The sequence below is a fragment of the Lissotriton helveticus genome, chromosome 7 (genome assembly GCF_964261635.1).
Source record: "Lissotriton helveticus chromosome 7, aLisHel1.1, whole genome shotgun sequence".
Taxonomy (NCBI): domain Eukaryota; kingdom Metazoa; phylum Chordata; class Amphibia; order Caudata; family Salamandridae; genus Lissotriton; species Lissotriton helveticus.
In genome coordinates, this window is record NC_136068.1 from 892,321,908 (window position 1) to 892,336,637 (window position 14,730).

The window sequence follows — 14,730 nt, forward strand, 5'->3', positions numbered from 1 at the left end:
CTTGCTTTCTCAATCTGTGGATAAAATTGGTTGGACCACTTCCATTTCTGTCTTTGGCATATATTGGAATATACCAAGGCAGTTTGTGGAAAAACTGTCATCAATTGCCCAAAGGTGTCCTTTAAAACCATTTCCAGACCTACCCCAGTCAAAGTGCCTAGGTCATGTCCACCACAGTGCAAAATTATACGGTCAGGGTGTGCAGATGGTGAAAGGTTTTCACCAATGGTATCAATTGATGATATCTCAATCCTCTTTGGCCAGTCCATATTATGTGCACATTTGGTAAATCAAGGTTGTGAAAATTTCTGATAGATGCATACCTTTGAGCCCAGTGAATGTAGCTATGTCCAATAATCCAGACAGAGTACATGGTGAGAGGAGGTTCTGGTGCAGTCAGATGAAGTGTAGGAATGAAATGGCAGTTGGAACAGTAGGAGTTTGCAAAAAAAAACTGTGGAGTTTCAGTGCTCTTGAATCACAAGCAATGATTGGTGGATTGAGATAGTTGAAAAGTGAAAGTTAGGGTACATGGTTGTGTTCTGTGAAAGAAGTCATTTGAATGGTCAAGAAAAAGTCATAAAAAGAAAGATTGCACCTGATAAGCTGGTTTATTGATAGGTCAAACATCCTTGCTGAGTTCATATGCAACATTGTAGAATAAACTTTTAACCCTGAGAGCTCAGTGAGGAGGGAGTTGCTATGGTAACAGGTAGGAAGGGCTGAGGGGGGGAAGGGTGTTGATTTGAAAATAGAGAGGGAAGAGTTTTGATTGGTTACCATGAGGAATATGTGTGTAGCATTAGAGATTTTCTGTGCCCTTAATGGTTGCAGTGGCTGGAGTACATACCTTTTGTTCTGCTAAAGAAATATTGGTGTGTGTATCTGACACTGTTCTCAATTTCCCAAAGCATTTGTAAAGGTGAGTTATGATTCATTCAATATGGATAGAGAGTTCAGATTAAGAAGCACATTGAGGTTCTTTGCTGTTGGTTTGTGTGATGCTTTTTGAAAATGCATGGTATCAATATTTGAAATAGAGAGGAAATGTATTTTGTAAAATAGTGAGTTTTCAGAACTGAAATGGAATGCTTGTACATAGGACCTGCGCTGTGTTTCTAAAATGTTATTCAAAAAACGATTTTGGGGCAAATCAATGGTTTTACATTTTTGAGAAGGAATAAATAGTGTGTGCATGATTACATAAAAATATTTGAACCTTTCACAATCATATCACCTGTGTTACCCCAGATTAGGAAGCAGAATGAGCTTCTTTGCTGTTGGTTTGTGAAATTTTTTGGGTAATGCCTGGTAGGAATGTTTGCAATAGAGAGGAAATGTATTTTGTAAAATAGTGAGTTTTCACAACTGAAATGGAATGCATGTACATAGGACCTGCGCTGTGTTTCTAAAATGTTATTCAAAAAACGATTTTGGGGCAAATCAATGGTTTTACATTTTTTAGAAGGAATAAATAGTGTGTGCATGATTACATAAAATATTTGAACCTTTCACAATCATGTCACTTGTGTTACCTCAGATTAGGAAGCAGAATGAGCTTCTTTGCTGTTGGTTTGTGACATTTTTTGGGTAATGCCTGGTAGGAATGTTTGCAATAGAGAGGAAATGTATTTTGTGAAATAGTGAGTTTTCAGAACTGAAATGGAATGCTTGTACATAGGACCTGCGCTGTGTTTCTAAAATGTTATTCAAAAAATGATTTTGGGGTAAATCAATGGTTTTACATTTTTGAGAAGGAATAAATAGTGTGTGCATGATTACATAAAAATATTTGAACCTTTCACAATTAATCACCTGTGTTACCTGAGATTAGGAAGCAGAATGAAAAGGGGGGGCCCTCGGCCCCCCCGCACGCATGGCGGCGCGGCGACCGTCGCCCCCACAGTTTCCTTTGTTGCCATTCGGCGGTGGGGGCGTGCCCTGGGGGGCGCGGCCCACCGCCGGTTGGCTGGCGGCCACCTTGACCCGGATCCTGGGAAGTGGGTCCGGGTCAAGGGGGGCGGGCTAGAGGAGGGGCCACCTGGCCCCTCGGGAATAAAGAGATAGGGAGCGCCCAGGAGACCCCCTTGTCCCTGGACGCTCCCTCGCCGAAACGGTGTGCCCCGCGCTCGGGGCTTCTTTGTTTTTGTTTTCCTGCTACAGGGCATCGAGCAAAGGCGAGAAGAACGCGATGGCGCCCGGAGATACAAGGCTACGAGGGTCATCGGCGGGGGTCCTCGGCTGTCGGGAGGACAAGGAAGGAGAGAAGAGAGGAAGAGGCTACGGAGCGGGGGCTGAGGAGCGAGCGTGGGAGCACTCGGCAGTTGCATAGGTAGGCGGGTGGTGCTTTCGGGAAGGGGCGCGGGTCCACCAGAGTTGGGAGGGCTGTGATTGTAACCCCCCTCAAGTGCAAGTTAAAGGGCACCGATGTGATACAGCTCGAATAAAGAGGTTGGGTGCGAGGGGAGCGACGCTGGTGAGATCCGCTATCGGAGCCCGGCGAGGTTGAGTAATAATGGGCTCAGTTTGTTGCAGAGACAGGCCAATAGCTTCTTGAGAATGCTGTTGATGTGGGGAACAAACGCAAAACACTACAGGAGTCAGGTGAGATGGTGTGTACACTGTACAGCGACGAGTGTGGAGGATGCGTTGCTGTTCTGACAAGTTCGGAGGCTGCAGATAAGGGTTTTGACGTGGAGAGCATAGAAGTCAGTGGAAGCCTTTAGCCTGATATAACAGCGGAGCATTTCAGTAAAATTTACTGAGATCCGCAACTGCACAACTAACAAACCCGTTTGGGTGGAATAGGAGCTTTATAATGCAACAAGTAAATGCATATTTTCATCTGGGACTTGATACGAGCGATGTAGAGTGGAAGAAGAGGGAGGTGTTTTCGTGAGGGATGGTCTGTGCTTGCACTGACCGTGGTGTTGTTGGCGGGTGTTTAGCCCTGAAGGGTAGGGTCAGGGTGGTGTGTCGTTGGTTAAGACTTTTATGTAATAGGGGTGGGGTATCAATTTCGATGAGTGGGTTGTGTCATTCTTGTTTGCAACGACTAGGAAGTTGGGTTATGTTACTTATGATAATGGATGTGGCTTTAAAGATTCCAAGTTTCGAGACTCGGTATCGACGCTAGCCATCTTGTGAGTCATGGCTATTCACTTAGTCACCCAAAAAAAAAAAAAAAAAAAAAAAAAAAAAATGAAGGTGTCTTCATGTAATGTAACTGGTGCTATGTAAGGCGCTCTGATTCGTGTTCATGCTGTACGAACTGGGGATGTATGTTTGAGCCTCGGTATCGACGCTAAACATCCGTAATCATAAATTTTACTTGACTCTATCTGAACACCATGCTTGAAAACAATGAAAAATGCATGTTCTTAACTTAGCCAGAAGCATTCAGCGGTACCAAGGAAAGGCTTGGGAATATTGTAAGTTAAATGCGCCAAGTTTAAGTTCCCTTTTTGTTGTTCAGCTGAAGTATCACTTCATTGGAAATAAGTCGATGAAAAGCAAAAATATGCGAAACGAATGTCTGCACCGAAATATCCCTTTAAACGTGTGTTCTGCTAAAAGATAGGGTTTCCTGTACAGTCTATATATCGTAGTCTTAGCTCGTGACAGTTTATTTAATTGAACTAACACATCCGGAAAAAGATTTGTAAACGAAAAGCCACTTGCCTGGAGCATAGCGTCACTGGTGGCATAGAGCTATTTGATCTTGCTGTTGGTCCTCAAGGAGGTGTTTACATTTAAATGTGCAGCTGTGCCCTTTAGCCAGGCACTGCTGTGCATTTAGGTCCCTGCGGCAGTCATTAATCTAGAGACAGTTCTCTCATGGAGGAATATACGTTTTCTCCAATCCCAGTTTTAGATTAAAGTAGCGTGGAGGGTTAATGTTTCTCCTACTAAGTTCATCATGTAATATGCAGATGACAGATTTTGTCATCTATGTAGGTAGGTAAGTGGGTAACTGCTTTTAGCACAGAGATCCTTTTGTTATTTGCAGTTCATAAATCACAACCCTTCTAACATTGCACAGTGAGCTAGGAAGGACGTGTGTCTCCTGCATCATGTATCCCTCACTATCTCATGCAGGCCCACTGGCATTATGTGATTCTGCTGCCACTGCAATTGTTTCACATGGTACTGGATTGGCTACATTTGCCACATATTACATCTTCTGCTGCATAATTTACAAGTTGTTCTTAGCTCAAAATGAACAAAAGTTACTAGAAATGCATGTTCCTATGAAGCGGAATGCACTTTGCAAAAGCTGACTGTTCACCTTTCAAGTGCATGTTGTGTATTGGGGTGTTCAATTAATACTTATAAGATAAGACCTTTTATCCAGATAGTGTTAAGATGTGAACATATGACAGAATAAAGAACTGGTACTAACCCAAAGATGTGCCGCATTATGCTGCATAATTTAGCAAGCCCTGCTACTTAATTTAATCCTTCATTGCCGCGTAATTTCAGTGGCCCTGGTCTTAAGTTACACACACTGTTCAGTGGTTTACACACACAATTTATTTTCAATGTATAAGGGGTATGTGTAATGTAAAGTGCTCTGACACCCTGCATTGAGATGAGTAGCACTATAAAAGGCAAAAATTGTGGGTTTTAAATTGGAATATGAGTAAATACTGGGACAGTAAAACACATCTGACATTGTGACAGTGCATGCATATTCCCATATATCGGCACCGAAAAAAGGCGAAACAATGCCTCTCTTAGGTACTTGGAAAGCAATATTCAGCTGTGTGCCTTTGTTTCGCCTCCATTGTATTTACATCTAGGTGTGAGACTCCAGATGGCTCCCAGCCAAGATACTTTAGGGAATGCCCCACACAATGATGACGGTCTGGATAGCGGGAAAAGGGTTATACGGCTGCTTTCACTATACAATTGTTCCTAGTATTAACAGCAGTATTGAGGGCCGACTATACAAACAATGTTTGGTAGGCATCCCACCAAGGCCCCACATTTTTTAGCGTTTCCAAGGGAATCCACTGTATTGTAATGGTACAGGGCACGTATCAGAAGCAGAACGCAAACACTCTGCGTCCATGCTGGGCACACCAACTGGTTTCTGAGCTGCAGAGCACAAAGAGTAGTAATTTGGTGTTCATTCCTGGGCTTCTTCATTGATGTCCTCCAGGCACTTGCAATATTTTATCCAAGCCATGGTTGCTGCTTATTTATCTTACGCGAGGAACAGCCATTGACATAAGTCAAATTTTGACACTCTAGAATTACTATCATTGGTGTCTGCTGAGGGGATAGTTAGAACAATAGTGGAACGATTCACGAATAGGGTACTCCCCCTTCTCTTGGGGTCCTCCTGGGGATTAATGCACATCTAAGGGTAGGGCTTGACGAGACTGAGAGCCAGTTTCCCAGGTCCCACATTCCGTTGCAAGCCAAAGCAGTAAGTCATACAAGGGACTTATTTCATTGTAAAGGTAATGAACATCCGAGGTGCTGTTCACTGTTCTAGGGGGGGACATTGCACCAGTCCAATCGACTATTCATTGATGACAGGTAAAGTCAACATTATTAGTAAGCTATCTTAGTGGTAGCTGTATGGCGTGCTGCCTCCAGGCTAATTCTTGAGGGAATGTAGAGCAGCTTGTTTTACCAGTCTATAATCTCATGAATGAGTAAATGGAAAAGAACAGGTGTATAACAAATATATGTATTTGTTCTAAAACACATCCCTTTAGTTCCTTTCCGAGGCTAAAGGCAAGAAATTACAGTCAGTAAACTTATTTAAGACGCAAGTAAATTGGCACAATATACGTTGAGCCTATGATGAGATTAGAGGCGAATAATTACAGTGTGTAAACTTATATTGCACACAGTGATTTAGCACCATATACGTTGAGCTCTAGGGGTGTATCAAAGCCATATATTAATGTGGTAGGGGAACCACGAATGGCATGGAAACAGGGCCTGGAGCCTGTAGAGAGACTACTTGGGGGTCCTGATAATCATACACACCCTGATGTCACACCTAAAAGGTGCCCAAGAGCCTAGTTGCGGCATCACATAGTTCTGGGGATGCATGTGATCATGTCCGGGTGGCTGGGATGATATTTCCCAGAAGCCAAAGTGGCGTACTTAAAAGGTCCTTGGGGCCAGCTTAGGGCCTGGCGGAGTTTGGACTGTGCTAAATCTTTAGCCAACAACTGTGATACTGCACTGCTAAGTAAGCCGTCTTGTTTTAACACATAGATCCTATGCATAAAGACGTGGGTAGGAAGCAGACGAACTGAGGCTATGCTTAACATTTGCGGTCGGCGTGTTGAGGTGTTCGGATCTGGCATTAAGATTAGCTAAGTTTAGCGACTGATGGTAATGTAAGTCTGACACGTGTACAGCAGTTATTGCCGGAAAGACTAATGGTGTGTGTCTATCTTTCCAATTTATGTATGACCGGGTCCATGGTTGGTACCTGGAGTGCTCCATATCACAACAGCTGCAACAGGTGGACAGCCCAAAGGATGCTTACGTCAGTCACGGCTGGGTCCATGGCGGATATCTGAGGAGTAGTCCACACCGCAACATCATCAGTGGGTGGACGTCAAAAGGAAAGCATACGTCGAGAAAGAAGACACCAAGGGCCCAAGTATTGCTGGCAGGTGTAAGTGTTACCCATTCCCTAAGGTGGAAGTGGGAATGGTTACCCAGGTTTTCTTGGTCTTTTTTCTGGTTCTTGCAGTTTCTCAAACCTGCCACGCAGGGGAGGAACTCCTCACCAGAAGTTGAGGAGCTCAAAATGGTTGCCCAGGTTTTCTTGGTCTTTTTCTGGTTCTTGCAGTTTCTCAAACCTGCCACGCAGGGGAGGAACTCCTCGTCAGAAGTTGAGGAGCTAAAAATGTGCCAGCACAAACAACGTGCCGGACGCAGGACAGGGAAGAGTGGGTCTGAGGGTCTGTGCCATGGTCAGTTCAGGAACTGCTTTCAGGGACTTTTAGCTCAGCAGCCCGACCCCCTGTCAGTGGTGATACCTCACCTAGGGGGGGACTGAATGGGCCAAACTGGGGAGGCGAATACTCATTGATGGGTTCATCTCCTCTGTGGGTGGGTCTTCAGGACAAGCCCGGGTGGCACAGTGGGTGGTTCTCAACTGATCCCAGGGTGGCAAGGACCCGGTCAGGGCGTTGAATCACTCGATAAAGAGGATCAACACACAGCGGGACAAATTATTTCTAGCCCCGGTTCCAGATGATCCAACATGGGTGTATTTGTCCTACCTGGTAAGGGGAGTCCATTTGACGGAGGAAGGAAGGGGCCTGGGGTCCGGGTCTGGTTGGAGGGTTTGCTAGAGTGAGAACTTTCTAGGGTAGGTCTAGGCAGGGGGAGGCCAGATCGTCGGTTAACAATGCTGGCCTGTGGCGGTAAGGTCATTATCGGTGAGCACATATTTGAGGTCTGAGGGGGCGGGCATCATCCTATGGAGGTTCCCGCCCAGGGGGAGGGGCCTGCGGGCCACTCCCACAACTCCAGGGGCAAGGTAATGGATGCTACAAAGCAAAGGAGCGCGGGTAGGAGTAGTTCACGCTTTCCTTAGGCTGGTAGCCACCCCGCGCGCGTGGACTCATGACGCCACCGGCGCAGAGTAAGGGCCCTCCTTTAGTGGGTAAATGGAGTTCAGGGCGTAGACCGGGCAATTCCCGGGGTAACACTGCGCATGCGCACATCCAGAGGGGAGGCGCAGCTTGTAGGACCTGACACCGGTAGTGACCCTGCCATATGGCCAGAAATGTACAAAAATTCTAGATGAGGATGTTTAGTATAAGTTAGGAAAATAACATGTATTAGAGTTTTGTTAAAGTCAGGCTCTCAAACTTATTGCTAAACCTAAATGTCCTGCTGAATTTTTGTATAAATTGTTGATTATGCAATTAAACCTTTTTTAATTTCATACTTTAATAAATACGGCCGGGCGACTAGCGCCCGCCTTCCAAAAAGTAAAGACGTCTCGTGTCCACGTTCCTGGGTATTGGGTGCCGGATTGGGGGGGAGGCGGCAGCTAGTCGCTGACCATGTGAGCTTGTTTGCTGTTGGTTTGTGACATTTTTTTGGTAATGCCTGGTAGGAATGTTTGCAATAGAGAGGAAATGTATTTTGTAAAATAGCGAGTTTTCAGAACTGAAATGGGATGCTTGTACATAGGACCTGCGCTGTGTTTCTAAAATGTTATTCAAAAAATTATTTTGGGGCAAATCAATGGTTTTACATTTTTGAGAAGGAATAAATAGTGTGTGCATGATTACATAAAAATATTTGAACCTTTCACAATCATGTCACTTGTGTTACCTTGGATTAGGAGGGACACTGAGGGCCTTATTTATGAAAACAGCGATGCGTCAATTTTCACTGCGCACTCCTTGCAACACCAATGATGCGTCATATTTAATGTATGACGCATCATGTCGCAAGGAGTTACAGATAAGTCAGTATTTCTGATGTATCTGTAAGCGCAAAAGTGACGCATTGCTGGAGTGTGTCACAAAAGTGACGCAACTCCAGCAATGCGTCTTTTCAAATGGGGAAAGCCCCATGTGAAAGGGTTTGCGTCAGTCTTATGCCTGCTGTGAGGCAGGTACAAGATTTTGACATAACAGTTTCCTAAAAGTGACGCAGTGAAATCTCATAGATTTCACTGTGTTACTATTACAAGGTTGTTTACGGGGGAACGCCCCCTCTGCATACATTATACCTGACGCAGGTGTAATGTGGCGCAGGGGTTTAAAAAGTGACGCATCTACCTAGATGTGTCATTTTTTAAATATGGCGCAACAAGGCACATGTTTTATGCTGCCGATGCGTCACAAAATGTGACGCATCACCAGCGGAAAACTAATGCAGGGCCTCATAAATTAGGCTCTGAGCTTTTTTGCTTTTGGTTTGTGTCATGCTTTTTGATAATGCTTGGTATCTACATTTGCAAGATAGAGGATTTTTATTTTGTGAAATAGTGAGGTTTCAGTAGTGAAGTTGAATGCTTGTACATAGGACATGTGCTCTGTTTCTAAAATGTTACTCAACAAACGATTTTGGGGCAAATGAATGGCTTTTACATTTTTGAGAAGGAATAAATAGTGTGTGCATGATTACATAAAAATATTTGAACCTTTCACAATCATGTCACCTGTGTTACCTCAGATTAGGAAGCAGACTGAGCTTGTTTGCTGCTGGTTTGTGTCATTTTCATGGTAATGCTTGGTAGGAATGTTTGCAAGAGAGAGGAATTGTATGTTACCTGTGTTTCCTCAAATTAGGAAGTGGATTGTACAGATGAGGTGAGGCATGTCCAGGGGCGCAAAGGAGTTGAGGCCTGTGTCCATGAGTGCAATTGAGAGGACTTACCTCCTCTGACCCTTAGACAAACATTATGTAATCTGTGGCCCTTCGACAGGCCTCAATACATTGAGTATAATTGATGGTAACAGGGTGGAGATGAGATGAGGCGTGTTCAGGGGTGTAAATGAACTGAGGCCTGTCTAATGGTGCAGATGAGTTGAGGTCTATTCTGGGTTGCAGATAAGGTGAGGGTTGTCCATGGGTGCATAGTAGGTGATGCCTGTGTTGAGGAGTGTAGTGGAAGAGAGGTCTGTCCAGAGGTGGAAAGGAGGTGAGGGCTGTGTCTAAGAGTGTAGTGGGGGATAGGCTTCATGAAGTGCAGTCCAGTGGACTCTTAGACACCGGCCTCACCACCTACGTTCCCCAGGACAGTCCTTACCTCATGTGTACAATCTGCTTACTAATCTGAGGAAACACAGGTGATATGATTGTGAAATGTGCAAAATATATTTTTTTAAACATGCAGATACTATCTAATCCTTGTTAAAAATGTGAAAGTAATTCATGTGCCCGAAATATTTTTTAGAATTATATTTAAAAAACTGAGATAAGGTCATATGTAGAAGTATTATAGTGTTTATATTGTTTGCTTATTGTCATTGTTTTGTTGTTTGGTAATAGTGGTCTATAACGATTTTTTTATTTTTATTTTTGTTTTGAACAGATTTAAATCAAGATTTCAAAAATAAGAAAAAATGCCCTCAAGGGAAAGGAGACGAAAAGATTGTAAGCGGAAAAAATGAAAAACAGCAACGGAATTAAAGCAGTCTCCTACAACAAATACTTCAAAAAACAGGAAAAAAGCTCCTGGTAAGACAACTAAGTCTTTCTTACGGAACATATGTAGATAAAAAAAAAATGTTGGACAGTATGTAGAAAAAGAGAAAGAGAGAGCAATTTTGAAGAGGAAGGAGAGATTCCAAAAATGTTTTACTACTGCAGCAGGAGACAATAATATGTATAGGAATAGAAGGCAAAATCAATTTAGGGACATTCGTAAACGAATGTTTCGCAATAGGGTGGTTTTAAATTTGTTAAAAAATATTTAAAAAGTTAAACAGAGATCTGCTTTTCATAAGAAAAAGAAAAGTGTAGAGAAGATTGTTGATCATGCTTTTGAAGTTAAGAAAAAATTATTTATTTTAATAATCAATAGAATTAGGACACTTAACAAGACAATTGATGTTTTCAAATCAAACAGTAAATGGAAAAGAGTAATTAATCGGACTCATTTTTGTAAAGTTTTTTCTGGAGAATGGATGCACAGTTCAAGTTGTGAGCCATTTTTTATTGAGGAGAGTTATTTTCAAGAGAATGATTTAGTGCATGCAGTTGACACCAGTGGTCGAGCATATGAGGTGAAAGACGGTTGTCCGATTGAAAAAGAGAAACTTATGCCTAGAGAACCAGAAGAGGTGTTAACTGATGAAGTTTTAGGGAGACGTACTAAGGGTCCAGTGTACACTTGGAAGTGTAGTAGTATTTGTAGTGTGTGACAGGAATCAATCGATTTGTTTTGTAACTTCTTACGTACATATAGTAAGACAACTCTAAAACAGAAAATGAAAATGTTGCAAGACTTAGATCCTTGCAGAGTGAGAGAAAAGACAGGTTTGCAAGGCCATTCACTGGCTTGTATTTCTAGAAAAGTCTGTCAGAGTGTTTTTCATCATTTTAGGATGTTAGCAGTGCATCATAACAAAATGAGGAAATTAGTGAGAAGGTTGTATTATGCAAAAAGTCAAGCACTTAAGCTTAAACAATTAAACAGTGCTCTTTTGCATGGAACTGAATTAGATGTGAAGAAGATTTGTGAAGAAATTGAGATTTGTTATTTTAGTGAAAAAGAGGACAGTGTAGAAATTGACACAAAAATTCAAGGTAATGTGGAAGACAATGTACAGATTTCAAGTACAGAAAAGTTTGACCAGGAAATTATCAGGTTTAAGATGAAATCAAGTGAAAGGCCGAATTTTACTTGTGTGTGTTGTCGACGAACTCATTATAAGCATCAAACTAGGTTAGTTGATTTATACGTAAAAAGTGAAAAGAGAAATAATTATGAGTGGAAGGATTTTGCAACTTATTTGTGGGTGGAGAATTCTTTTGATTTGAGTTCTGATCAGCGTATTTGTAAATATTGTTATGATAAATTAAATCAAAACAGAATGCCTGCTAGAGCTGTTCGTAATAATCTTGAGTTGGTAGACATTCCTCCTGAATTGATGGATTTAAATACATATGAGTGTATTTTGATTCAATGTGTCCATCCTTTTCAGGCAATTGTTCGCATGGAGCCTAAGATAGGGAAATTGCCTCCTTCAGATTTACAGAGAGGATTAAAGGGAAGAGTTGTTTATTTGCCTCTAGATTTCAAGAAAAATATTGATACAATTGGTGTAGAGAAAGTGGAAGAGGAACCTCTGGTTATTCTAGTTAATGGGGTTCCGACAAAGAGTAAGAAAATTTGGCAAGATTTAGTGGATGTTAGGAAAATCAAAAAGGCAACGTTGTATTTGGTCAAAAACAATGAGTACTACAAACATGTATGTGTTGGAGCAGAGGAAACAGCTGCAGATGAAGACAGTGATTGTTCAGCTGGCCAAATTGAAAAAGTTGATGTGTCTAGAAGTGAAGAAATATATGAACATTATACTGTTCATCCTTTGTATTCCAAAGAATTAATGGGGAATGCAATTGACTTGTTTCAAATGAAATCAGCAAAAGGAAGTCCCATTAGTGTATGGGAAGAAAGTTTGGAAGCTCGTTGTTTTCCACAGCTATTTCCAACAGGTCGAAGTGGACGATATGACGATCTACCACTTCAAATTCCAGCATCTGAATACCGGACTTTAAGATTATATGCTGAAGATCCAAGGTTTCGTCAATGCATCCCATATTTGTTTCATCTACTGTATGAAAGTGACTTGTCTCGGCTTTCTTATGCAGTAAACCATATACTGAAAAGTGGACCACATCTCCAAAATGTTTCGGCGAGGGACTTTATGGAGAAAGTTAATCTGCAAGATAATATTTTGGAATCTCATCTAATCAATCTCATGGCATGTCAGCATGGTACAAACGAGTATTGGTACCGTCGTCATGGGGAATTGAAATGTATGCTAAGAAACTTAGGAACTCCTACATGGTTCCTCACTCTTAGCTGTGCTGAGTATGCATGGGACAACTTACTTCAATTTATACGCGAGGCAAATGCAAATATACAAAATATAGAATTCAAAACACCTGGAGAACTGTGTTCTTTGGATCCAGTGAATGTATGCAGATATTTTAATCATAGATTTGAAGCTATGATGTTTTTCATTACCAACAAAAAAAATCCTCCCCTTGGAGAGGTTTTGGATTTCTTTTGGAGAAAGGAGTACCAAGCGAGAGGTGCTCCTCACATACATATGTTGTTGTGGATTAAAGATGCACCCAAATTTGGAACAGATTCGGATGAGACAGTGATGAGCTTCATTGAAGAGTATTCAACATGTGCTGTTCCAAAAACTACTGAAGAAAACAGTTTAAGGCAACATGTTTTATGCTTTCAATCCCATCGTTGTGGAAAGTACTGTCGTCGAAAATTCAGAAACAAGGACAAGTTCTACACAAAATGTCGTTTTTGTTTTCCACGAGCAGTGATTTCTAAAGGAAGAGTAAATAATTTGATGTCTTCTCTGCGACATACTGTGACGAGGAAATCACCCAAAAATACATACAATTTAAAAAGCAACGAAGAGTCCAAGTACATCAACGACTACAACCCAGTGATTTTGTCCATGTGGAATGCTAACATGGATATTCAGTTCGTTGATGACAACTCTATTGCTGTGGCTCGATATGTGACGTCTTACATCACAAAAAAAGAAAAGACAGAACTGAAGGAAATGTGGGAGGACATTTCACATGAAAAGAGTCTAAGCAAGAAATTATACAGTTACAGTCTAAAGATGTTGTCACATCGAGAAATTGGAGCATATGAATGTTCCGATCGATTGTCATCAGCAAGTCTATATGCCAAATCTAGAACCATCATTTGGGTGAGTCTAGGTCTTGCTGCAACACGAAACCGAGTTTTGAAATCTGTACAGAAAATAGAGTATTTAGCGGAGAAAGAACCAGAAAGTACAGATATTTTGAAGACAAACATGTTGGATACATACTATCCAAATAGATGTCCTTATCTTGAGAACGCTTGTCTCTATGAAGTTCTGCAAAGATATATTTATAAGAGGAACATCAGAGAAGATATCAATAATGGAATATATGCTGTCATTGGATGTGAAGGATGTCTAGTGAAGCAGAGAAAAGGCCATTTGATTAATCATCGAAAATTGAGTTGTGAAAATCCAAACAAAAGAGAATTTTACTATTTGGCTCTTTTGCAACTCTTTAAACCATGGCGTACAGAAGAGGAACTACTTGGAGATTTTCTCTGTTACGAAGACTCTTTTAATGCAACGAAGGATACCATAGAATGTCCTGTTTTTCCAAATTACCTGCAAATGTTGAATGAAGAAATAGAGCAAGAAGCAACAATTGCTGCAGAGATTGCGAGAGACAGTTCTCAAGACAGTCAGAGTTCTGCTTCATTGAGTCGGGATCCACTAGGAGGACCAATTATCCAAAATGAAGCTGCCACTGCCATGGATGAGGTGGAAAGAGCTATGGAGCAAGCTCAAGAGGATGTAATTAATTTAGAAGATTTGGGGAAACAATTAAACCTTGAGCAGAAACAGATATATGAAGAAGTCACAGAACAGGTTGAACATGGATTCAGTCATGAGAAGAAAGAGTGCTCATGTACATCATTTAAGCCTGTCCAACTGTACGTGAGTGGAGAAGCGGGAACTGGAAAAAGTTCTCTGATTAAAGCAATTGCAACTTATCTGCAGAAAAGGACTGAATCACCGCTGTCTTGTGTTGTTACCGCTCCAACTTGGCTGGCAGCACATAATATTAAAAGGGATTACTTTACATCGTTTACTGATGCTGCCAGTGGAGCATGATAACAAATTGCAATACCAAAGCTATCTGGAGATGCGTGTTCCGAAGTTTCCAGAGTCCTGAAGAAAATGAAACTTTTTATCATTGATGAAGTAAGCATGGTCTCAAATCTAATGCTTGCTTTTGTGCATTTGAGAATGCAAGAAATTCTTAGAACAGAGTATGATGTGTTATTCGGAGGAAAACACATTATTGTTTTTGGAGATCTACTGCAGTTGACTCCAGTGAAAGGACAACCAGTGTTTAAAATGGTCACGCATGAAGATACCAGGAAGTGCCTAGGAAGCATTGGAAACGTTAATATATGGTTAAATTTCAAATATGCAGAACTACTCCAAAATA